Source organism: Chlorocebus sabaeus, chromosome 13, assembly GCF_047675955.1.
Source record: "Chlorocebus sabaeus isolate Y175 chromosome 13, mChlSab1.0.hap1, whole genome shotgun sequence".
Classification (NCBI taxonomy): Eukaryota; Metazoa; Chordata; class Mammalia; order Primates; family Cercopithecidae; genus Chlorocebus; species Chlorocebus sabaeus.
The window spans coordinates 93927514-93938923 of record NC_132916.1 but is presented as its reverse complement, the minus strand read 5'-3'; positions in this window follow the sequence as shown (position 1 = coordinate 93938923).

Below are 11410 nucleotides of genomic sequence, written 5' to 3'. Positions count from 1 at the left end.
AAACAACTATTGAGTATCTACTAAGTGCCAGCCACCAAAGTGGATCCTAAAAATATAATAGGGAACAAAATAGATGGGATCTTTAACTTCAGAAATCTTAAGATTGTGAAACAGACAACCAGATAGTTAGAATAGAATGTATTCTAGGTTAGCATTAAGATAGGAGGGGGTTCCCTATGAAAGCCCACAGAAAGACGGGAAAGTTGTTAATGTTGTGTGCTGCTATTGCTTTTTTCTGAAGAAATTGATGCCCAAGGCCGACTTGGAGGATAAATTAGAGTGATTTGAGTGAGGTGTTGATGGAAGAGAGAACAAAAGTAATCCAGGAACAGGACAATATGTTCAAAGACCTAAGGCATGAAAGGAGGTGACCAGAAGACAGAGTAGAGAGACAGGATATTAGTAGAGGTCAGATTCTGGGAGGCCTTGTGAACTGAGTGTATTAGTCAGGGTTCTCTAAAAGGACAGAACTAATAGGTTAGATGCACAGATGAAAGGAACTTTATTAAAGAGAATTGATTCACACGATCACAAGGTAAAGTCCCACGATAGGCAGTTTGCAAGTTGAGGGGCAAGGAAGCCAGTAGTGGATCAGTCTGGAGTCCCAAAACCTCAAAAGTAGGGAAGCTAACACAGACTTCAGTCTGTGACGGAAGGACTGAGAGTCCCTGGAAAAAAACACTAGTGTAAGTTCAATAGTCCAAAAGCCAAAGAACTTGGAGTCTGATATTCAAGGCCAGGAAGCATCTAACACAGGAGAAAGCTGAAGGCCAGAAGACTCAGCACATCTGCTAATTCTACCTTCTACCTGTTTTTTACTAGCTGCACCGGCAGCCGAGGAAATGGTGCCCACCCAGATGAAGGGTGGGTCTTCCTCTCCCAGTCCACTGACTCAAATGTCATCTCCTCTAGCAACACCCTGGCAGACACACCCAAAAACAATACTTCAATTCAATCAATCCTTCAATCCAATCAAGTTGACATTTAATACTAACTATCACAAGTCCACCCCTTGTCAACTTGAACCCATATAGATCTCCAAATAAAGACAATAATAAGGTCATAATTATGTCTAACATAATACAACTCTCTTTCATACAACCAGAAGTGCACTAATCCTTAACCTAAATGTTATTACATAAAGTTAACAACACTTATATGCTGATATGGAGTCAATAAATCTTATGTCGCATGATAAAGGAAAAAGAAAGGAAATAAAATTAAGATATTTTCTTAGTACAAGTGTATATATACACAAACATTTTTTTAACAAAATAAGGAGGAAATATTCATGACAATTACAGTCCTCATTTCGGCAACTGGTCACGTGGTCATAGCTGGTATTGATGACTACCTTCTTCTACTACCCATCCTGTATTCCCTTTACCTTCAGCTGGCACCTCAGCATGCATGGTTTTTCACCTGGTGGAGTGACCCAAACCCTCATTCCTGAAGAGTCTGGGCCATTTGTAGTCCCTGCATGGATTGGGTTGTTGTAGTTTCCCATTGACTTAATCACAGGACATGGTAATCCTAAGAGATGCCCTAAAGGATCTCCTGCATTCCACACATACTCTTCCTTACCTCCATTGTGGAGTAGTCGACTTTCATCTTGATAGTCTAAGGTCAATCACCCCAACCAACACTCTAACTCCCTTCTTAGCCTGTTAACTTACAAGTAGGAGGAACCCAACATGGCCAGGTGACAATCTTAACTTGCAGTTTAGTGGAATCCTTGTTGTGTCTCCTGATGGCAGCCTTCCTCCCTCTGGAGTTAAGATCTCTAGGCCAGCAGAATGTGCGGTAACAGAAAGCAAGAATTTTGCTAGTAAGTCACCGGGGCTGATGGTGAGTGACGCCACTTCCACTTCCACCCCTTCATTCCTGAACCCATGAATCCTGGCTATGGGAAAAACAGTACCATATATTGGATCCTAATTTAGGGAATACGTAGCCTTCTGGAGAACTTTTCCTCAGCCCTGAAAAGCACTGTCACCTACTTAGTGTTGTAATTGTGACTTCAAAAGGCCATTCCACCCTTCTATCAATCCAGCTGCTTCAGGATGATGGGAAACATGGTAAGACCAGTTAATTCCATGAGCATGAGCCCACTGCCATACTTTTTTAGCTGTAAAGTGAATGCCTTTGTCAGAGGCAATGCTGTGTGGAAACCATAATGGTGGATAAGGCATTTTGTGAGTCCACAGATGGTAGTCTTGGCAGAAGCACTGAGTGCGTGATAGGCAAACTCATATGGGGAGTAAATGTTTATTCCTGTGAGGACAGACTGCTGCCCTTTCCATGATGGAAGAGGTCCAATATAATCAACCTGCCACCAAGTAGCTAGCTGATCACCCCGAACAAAGGTGCCATATCAAGGGCTCAATATTGGTCTCTGCTGCTGGCAAATTAAACACTCAGCAATGGCCGTAGCCAGGTCAGCCTTGGTGAGTGGAAGCCCATGTTGCTGAGCACCTGTGTAACCTCCACCCCCGCCACCATGGCCACTTTATTCATGGGCCCATTAGGCGATGACACCGGTGGCTGGGGAAGGAGGCTGAGCAGTGCTCACAGAATGAATCATCCTATTCACTTGATTATTAAAATCCTCCTCTGCTGAGGTCATCCTTTGGTTAGAATTCACGTGGGATACAAATATCTTCAGTTTTTGACCATTCAGAGTGGTCCATCCACATTCCTCTTCCCCAGATTTCTTTGTCACCAATTTTGCAGTCATGTTTCTTCCGAGTCCCTGACCATCCTGCCAAACCGTTGGCTACAGCCCATGAATCAGTATATAATCACACATCTGGCCATTTCTCTTTCCAAGCAAAGTCCACTGCTCGAAATTCTGCCCCCTGGGAAGATTTCCCTTGGCCACTGTTCTTCAGGAATGTCCTAGAAAGGAGCTGTAGTGTTGTAGCTGTCCACTTTCAGGTGGTGCCTGTATATCATGCATGGCCATCTGTAAACCAGGCCCTAGTCTTCTCTTCTTCTGTCAATTGATTATAGGAAACTCCTAATGAGGCCATCAGTGCAGGCTGGGGGAGAGAGGGCAGGGTGGCAGGAGTGGACACCATGGGCATTTGAGCCACTTCCCCATGTAACTTACTTGTGTCTTCAGGAGCTACTCAAGCCCAGTCAAGCATATATAACTTTCATTTGATGATGGAAGGCTGCTGAAGTGTGCATGCCCCACTTTATGGCTAGATGGGTCAGAAAGCACCCAGTTCATGATAGGCGGTTCAGGTCACATGGTGACTTGACAACTCATAGTCAAACGTTCAGTTTCCAGTAAACCCAGTAACAGGCCAAGAGCTGTCTCTCAAAAGGAGAGTAGTTATCTGTAGAAGACAGAAGAGCCTTGCTCCAAAATCCAAGGGACCTTCACTGTGACCTATGGGGGCCTGCCAAAGGCTCCAAACAGCATCCCTATCTGCCACTGACATCTCAAGTCGCATTGAATCTGCTGGGTAATATGGTCCAAGTGGCAGAGCAGCTTGCATAGCAGGCAGGACCTGCGGCAGAGCCTTCTCTTCTTCTGGACCCCACTCAAAACTGACAGCCTTTCAGGTTACTCAATCAATGGTCTAGAGTTACATACCTAAATGAGGAATGTATTGCCTCCAAAATCCAAATAGGCCCACTAGGCATTGTGTGTAGGAGGAGCCAAATGCAACAACTTATCCTTCACCTCAGAAGGAATATCTCAACCAGCCCCACAACTGCTAGACCCCTAGAAACTGTACTGAGGTAGAAGGTCTATGAATTTTAGTTAGATTAATTTTCCATGCCGTGGCACTCAAAAGTCTTATCAATAAGTCGTGTGTTTGCTACTTCTTGCTTACTGGATCCAATCAGCATAATGTTATCAATGTAATGGACAAATGTGATATACTGTGGAAGGGAAAAACAATCAGGATCTCTGTGAAAGAGATTATGATACAAAGCTAGAGAGTTGATATACCCCTGAGGTAGGACAGTGAAGGTATATTGCTGGCCTTGCCAGCTGAAGGCAGATTGCTTCTGGGGGGCGTTATGAACAGGAGTGGAGAAAAAGCTATTTGCCAAATCAGTGGCAAATGGCTACATACCAGGTGCCAGGAGATGTGTTAATACATTCCAGCAATGAAACCACATCTGGTACAGCAGTCTCAATTGGAGTCACCATTTGGTTAAGCTTAAGATAATCCACTGTCATTCTCCCAGATCCATCTGTCTTCTGCATAGGCCAGATAGGAGATTTGAACAGGGATTCACTGAGAATCACCACCCCTGCATCTTTCACGTCCTCGATGGTTGCACTAATCTCCACAGTCCCTCCAGGGATATGATATTGGTTTTGATTTACTATTTTTCTAGGTAGAGGCAGCTCTGATGGCTCCATTTGGCCTTTCCCACCATAGTAGCCCTCACCCTACCAGTCAGGGATCCAGTGGGGAAATTGCTAAGAATTTCTATGCCAATTATGCATTCTGGTACTAGGAAAATGACCACAGGATGAGCTCAGGGACATACAGGACTCACTGTAAGTCAGATCTGAGCTAAAACTCCATTAACTACCTGACCTCCATAAGGCCCTACTTTAACTGGATGTATTAGTCTATTTTCACACTGCTGATATGACATACTGAGACTGGGTAATTGATAAAGAAAAAGAGGTGTAATAGGTTCACAGTACCACATAGCTGGGGAGGCCTCAAAATCATGGTGGAAAGCAGAAGTCATACTTTACATGGTGGCAGGCAAGAGAAAATGAGAACCAAGCAAAAGGGGTTTCCCTTTATAAAGCCATCAGTTCTCATGGGACTTATTCACTATCAATAAATTCAGCCTAATCCAACTTTCTGTTCCTTCCACCATTATCCCACACCCTTAATATCAATTTCCATGTCTGTTCTCCAGATTTCCGATTATATAAATTAGAAAACTAAAACAGTTCTCTTGAAGTGTAGCACATCTCCTTATGGGTCATACTCGGAACCTTACCTCTAAGGGCTTGCTGGGACTTGAGTCTAGTTATAGTTCTAGAAGCAAACAGGGGTATTGGGGGTGGGTCCTGAGGAGAATCAGCATTGTCTTGCCTGGCAACTGCCTCATGGGAAGTCCATCACTGTTGCCTCAGGCAGTGCATGGTTAATCTCTTCAGACAAAGGTAGAAATGCTAAGGGCAACCTAGGCAGGGTAGGGGATGTCACACCACTGGGGTGGGGAGGCTGTATCCTCTGGCAAAAAAAGGACATCAGAGTTAATAAGTTCAGTATCCCTAGCTTCATCAGGGTCCTTCCACACATCCCCATTCCAAATTGCAGGGTTCCATTCTTTTCCAATCAATGCCCTCACTTTAACAGTAGACACCTGGTGAGACTAAGTGCATACCTTTCATTGCAGGTCAGCCACTCATATGATAAGAGCTTGTATCTGATTTTCTGAAATTTCAGCCCTTTGTCTACAGGAGATTAGATTCTCACTCAAGGCAATCTTTGAAGACTTGAGGCTTAGTATGTGTGCCTGGAGCAGGGAGTTAGGATCCCTGGGCTCATCTTTTCCTTTCATCACTTTATCCAGCAAACTCAGGCACAAGCAACCAACTTCATTATATTCCTTGGTTCTCCACATATGATCAAATGTATTATGTAGAGACACTAAACTCCTTGCCCATCATGAGCAGTAAATCAGGGGTATCAAATGCATTTATTTTGCATAACTTTCTAAACAGTTCGTACCAAGGACTCTCTGTATTCTCCATACTATTAGAGAGAGTCCTTAGCATTTTGGGGTCTAATCATATTAAGTGACCAGTTCCAAAAATCCCAAAACCAACTAAAGAAATTCATCCTTAAAATTCTGTTCCTCTAGAACCACTCCTAGTACCAAAATCCGTATTAGGGTTCTCTAGAGGGACAGAAGTAATGGGAAGGGTATATATATGAAAGGGAGTTTATTAAGAAGAATTGACTCACATGATCACAAGGTAAAGTCCCACGACAGGCTGTCTGCAAGTCAAGGGGCAAGGAAGTCGGTAGTGGATGAGGCTGAGTCCCAGAACTTCAAAAGTAGAGAAGCCAACAGTGCAGCCTTCAGTCTGTGACTGAAGACCAGAGAGGCCCTGGCAAAACCACTAGTGTAAATTCAAGAGTCCAAAAGCCAAATAACTTGGAGTCTAATGTTCAAGGGCAGGAAGCATCCAGCATGGGAAAAAGGCGAAAGCTGGAAGACTCAGCAAGTCTGCTAATTCCACCTTCTGCCTCTTTTTTCTAGCCACACTGGCAGCCGAGGGGATGGTGCCCACTCAGATTAAGGGTGGGTCTGCCTCTCCCAGTCCACTGACTCAAATGTTAATCTCCTCTAGCAACACCCTTGAAGACATACCCAAAAACAATGCTTTGCATTCTTCAGTCTGATCAAGTTGACACTTAATATTAACCATCACAGTGAGGTAAGGATTTTCAACTCTTTATTATAAGACAGAGCTTGCCACAACAGGACTTCGGGTTCAGAAACATTCCTCTGGATTCCGTGTGGCAAATGGTTTGCAAAACAGTCAGATGGGAAGCCGGGAGTGAGAAGTGGTTGAAAGAGAGCTCACTAACTGAGGACAAATATCAGGGTTGGATTGATAGTAGAAGTGCACATCCTAAGGACTGAAAGTTTCAAGTAGTGATGGTTGGAGAGACCAGTAGGTTGTCAACAAAGAGGAACATGGATTTTGCTCTACTCAGTACGGACCCAACTAATTTTAGGAACCTGAATGTGCAATTGACTAAGTTAACAAATGCTATAAAACTATCCAGCAATGCAAAGTGACCTGGGAAGATTAAGGCCTTGAGTATGTCCTGGGGCTGGAGATTAGTTAGACAGAATGAACATTTACGAATCCTCATAAATAAATAATTACATTGGAGCTGCCCATCTTAAACTTCCTTCATCCAAAGGTGAATTATATAACAGCTTGACCTGGAATAAAGGTCAAAAGCTGATTTTAAGGGAAGAAGAAGAGTGGCAGAGTAGAGCTAGACAGATCAGATATATAGAAAGAAACAAAAGTAAGCAAACATTTCAGAATACTGACCATCAGAGGTTGGTCACTGTTAGTCTCAAATGCATAGAAGATCCTATAACATAAATTGAGATTCCTAGAATTATCATAAAAATGTGAAATATGATAATGCTGGAAGATTGTCTGGTCTGTTTTGTTCACAGATCTATCCCTAGGGCAGTGGTGGTGCCCAGCAGGTTTAAATAAATATTTGTTAAATTAATTATTGAATTTATTTGTAATATTTGGCAGATACATCTAGATGAAGGAGCAAAATTTCTATGAAAAAAAATCCAGAAGAAAAAGTTATTTCTTGAGCTTTAATTTTCAAAGGTAATATAAGGAACTTGCTTAGAAATGAAGGTCTAGTACAGGGAATGGGTCCAAAAGGAAAAGACTTTTTGAAATAGTAATACACAGAAGGTGAATAACACATCGCACAGCCCACAGTTTATTGACACATCTTCCCTGGTCTGTTACGTCAGTGCATAGAATGGAGTATATTTAATTTGAAAGGCACAGAACAAACCAGAATATCTTCCTCTACAGCATAATGTGTGCCATACAGACTTTGGTTTTAATCCTTAGCTTTGTATTTGAGCACATGAGGCCTGTTAGCAGACATTTGACCACACACAGTCAAACAATAGCTTAACTGTTTCAATACTATGCAAATATTAGTATCAACATAATAGTAATCTGCATTTCTTTAACCCATTACATTTACAAATATTCTTCATTTCGTTAACTCATTTGCTGGTTGGAACAACTCACTCTATATAGGCAAGACAGAGATACTTCACAGATGAGTAACTGAACGTCAGGGAGCTGACAGGATTTACTGTGACCACCTGATTAGAGGCAGAGCTGGAACCAAAATGTAGTGTGCCCAACCCAAACCAGCATTCTTTCCAGCACCCCATACAGACACATCTCAAACCACAGTTGAGTCACATTTGAGAACATGGCTACAGCCCATGGTGCATAAGCTTTCAGTCTGGTGGTTTAAACGCCACTTGGCTTCACTACAGAGCTTCAGCCTAGTGACCTAGTGCCGAGTTTCAGAATGCATTGTGGAAATCTGGGTAAGAATACTAGGACAAATGTTGCCCTCTTCCAGAACAGTAGGCACTGGCATCCCTCAGTGTGCATTTTGTTCAGGGAAAGTAATTGCTCTGAGGTCAAGACAGAGCATCTTAGCCGTAGATTTCTACCAGCTTACTTCCGTGGCGCTGATTCTGGGTGAGATCATTGGGAGATACCAAGACACCAAGCAATTCAGCCTTTAGATGAGCAACATAAAAAAAATGCAAGTAGCCACTCCAGAATCACTTTATAAAGGACTTTAAAAAATACTATGAAACAAAAATAAATCCATTGTTCCATCTTTTTGTTATATATTTCAGAAAATGAATTTGATATGATTTTATGAAGGAAAGCACACTTTACCTGACACCAGAAAGTTTGCCTTTTTGTCGCTCTATGCCAGCTGTGAGACTTTGATCAAGCCGCTTGCTTTTCTCCTGAGCTTCACTTTTCTTATAAATTAAAAAAAAAAAATCTTTTTCAATTCTATAGTATCATCATTTGGGTATTTTAGATAGTACTGAGTTTTGATTGAGATATACTTTAAAACTTAAACCCTGAAAATATCTAAAACACAAAAATAAATTATAGAAACACTGAATCATGTTAATATCTGTCAAAACTGAGGGATAGTAGAAATATGTTTGGAGTTAACGAATTTTCCTATATTTTTTTGTTTCCACTCTGAAGTTTCTTGAGTCCTTATTCATTTGCCCAAGAAAGCTTAATTTAGAATTGGCCTGACTCCGAGTCTTTAGGATTGGTTAGGATAGTCCTAAGTGCTACTTAAATGCCACCTTCTATTTCCTGGGCAAGAGTGCCTGGGCTGGCACAACCCCACAGCCCAGCAGGACAGCAGTGGTTGTGGTAGGAACTGCAGAGGGGTTGCTGTTTCAGCCCCTGAAATTAGTGCCTAGAGAGCTGGAAATTCCAGTAGTCTCTGATCAGAAGGTCCGGAACTGGAAATAACAGGAGTGAGAAGTTCATAAAAGAGAAGGCTACAATCCCAAGGGAAATTTGCACAAGAGCCCACCACTGCACACCACTTTCAGTAGAGAAGAATTCAATGCCATTCCTCCCTGGCTTTCTACCTTCAGACCTGTCTTCTCCCGGCTGATATTAGTATTAAATAACGTGGCACCTGTGTCTAGATCTACTCAGTGAGAACAACAGGGTCTTCGCCCCACCCTGCCCGCTTCTCTTGAATCCTCCTGTTTCCTCTTCCTTAACCTTACTTCTGTTTTCTGTCACCTATTCTTCTTTCTGACTGTAATTCCTCTACCCTAGCAACTTCTCACATGGTTTTTGAAATTTCAGGCAGGGCATAAACAACAACATGACCATGCTGAATCTTTAGTGTCCACATTGCCAGAGTAGGGAATATGAATTTTTACAGCAGTTGTTAGTGCCCCACTCCCAAATAAGACTCCGGACACACCCTACACCTAAGCAGGTAGAGGAGCCAGGTAGAGAGGTTCAACCTCTTAAAAGCCCCATGAGACTTCTCTCTAGGCTCCAGCATCTCATTGAATGACAATTAAATGACTTTTAATAGTATAATTTTCAAATTAAAAAAAAAAGAATATATGACGCATGATACCTAATGCGTGTCAGCACCAATATTCAGTTTTCCAAGTACCGTTTCTTTTTGGAAGTCAGATAAATATAAATCTCTAAACTGATATTAAAAACAGACATACCACCAACTGTGTCTGGAAACTAGCAGCTAGTGATTCCTGATAATGAGGCCAGAAGCTGATATCGATATGGCAATGTGGGAGACACTGCAAGTCTGATTACTCAGTCATTTAACTGACGAATAAGAGGAAGACCTCAAGTTATCTACACCAGGATAAAGACTTGGGGAGAAGATTAACCAGAGTCAGTGCATGAGAAAGGAACATCAGTGAACTGAGCTTCTTAACTGTTTTGAGAGTGTTGCTACTAAGCAAAAAACAGTGACAGGCACAGTAGATATATCTATTCTTACCAGTCTTCAAACAGTGGCTCTACCTTCATAAAGTAGGATAATCTATAATGATTTAAATGGCAATAAGAAACTAGGTAAATATTTTAGAGTCCCCAGTTATACATCTTATACTCTAGCCACATCAAATGTCTTACTTTCTTTAAACCAGCCTGGCCTATTGATGGCCACTAAGGGTTTGAATGCTCTGTTACCTTCCCTATCTGAAATGTCTTCTCCTCTCCAGGGTATGGAGCACTGTTACCCAGTCTTCAAAACCAGTTCAATTTTTTTTTTTTTTTTCCCCAGCAGATATCCCTTAGCCGAGTTAGGAAGCTTTTCGTGGAGGAGGAAGTGTCTCACAAAATTGATTTCTTTCCTCTTAGAGAATTCATCACATTATATCATATCTAAGCATGCACGTGTCATCTCTCCCCATTCCCCACACCTTACCTCCCCCCAGAATTTAAGTTTAACTGGGGCAGGAGCCATGTCTTAGTTCTCTCTTTGTCCCTAGAATAGGTCTGAAAGGTAGTAAGCTCTCAATAGGTATTGAAGAATGAGTTGAGAATGCAGCTGAAGGCAGGTTAGAGATGGGGTTGGAGACAGCAGGGGTCCTGTTGGTAAATGCACCCAAATTCATACAGCAGGAAAGCCTTGGGAAAGCTCTAATCTCTTCGTAATATATTAAGTGATACCTAAGACATAAGTAAGCTGCATGTTTGTGCTGTGAAATTTTGAAGACTTTTGTATTCAGCATAATGGAAAGAACTTTCTATAATTTTTTAGAAAAACAAAGGCAAGGAAACAATTCCTGCACAAACTAAAAAAAAGAAACAAGGTTGCTGTGTGAAGTCTCAGATAAGAACGAATCTCCATTAGTGGATTCTGGGTGAATTTAAACTTCCAAGTTTCCAACATTCAGGAATGTTGGAATATTTAGAAGACAAAAACTGTTATAACTGTAAAATGGAGTAGTGATAAGTACCTCACAAACATAAAAGAATTATGATCTCTATTTTCTGTCTTTTTAGAGAAAGTGTGCATATGTCTCTATCTTGTATAATTAATGTAATGATATGAAAAGCTACAACTTCTCATTTCTTGTAGTTGACAAGATGAGGAGGCATCCAGAGAGCTGGGAAAAGCTCATGGTTACCTCACAGATTCTGGGAACAGATCTCCCTAATCTGTATGACTTCACATACATTGGACTTGAGTCTGAAGAGAAGCCCAAGATAATTTCACAAGAGAATAAATTTCTAATTTTTTTCAGACGGGAAAGTAAAACATCATCCATGTCTGGGCAAGAATGCTGA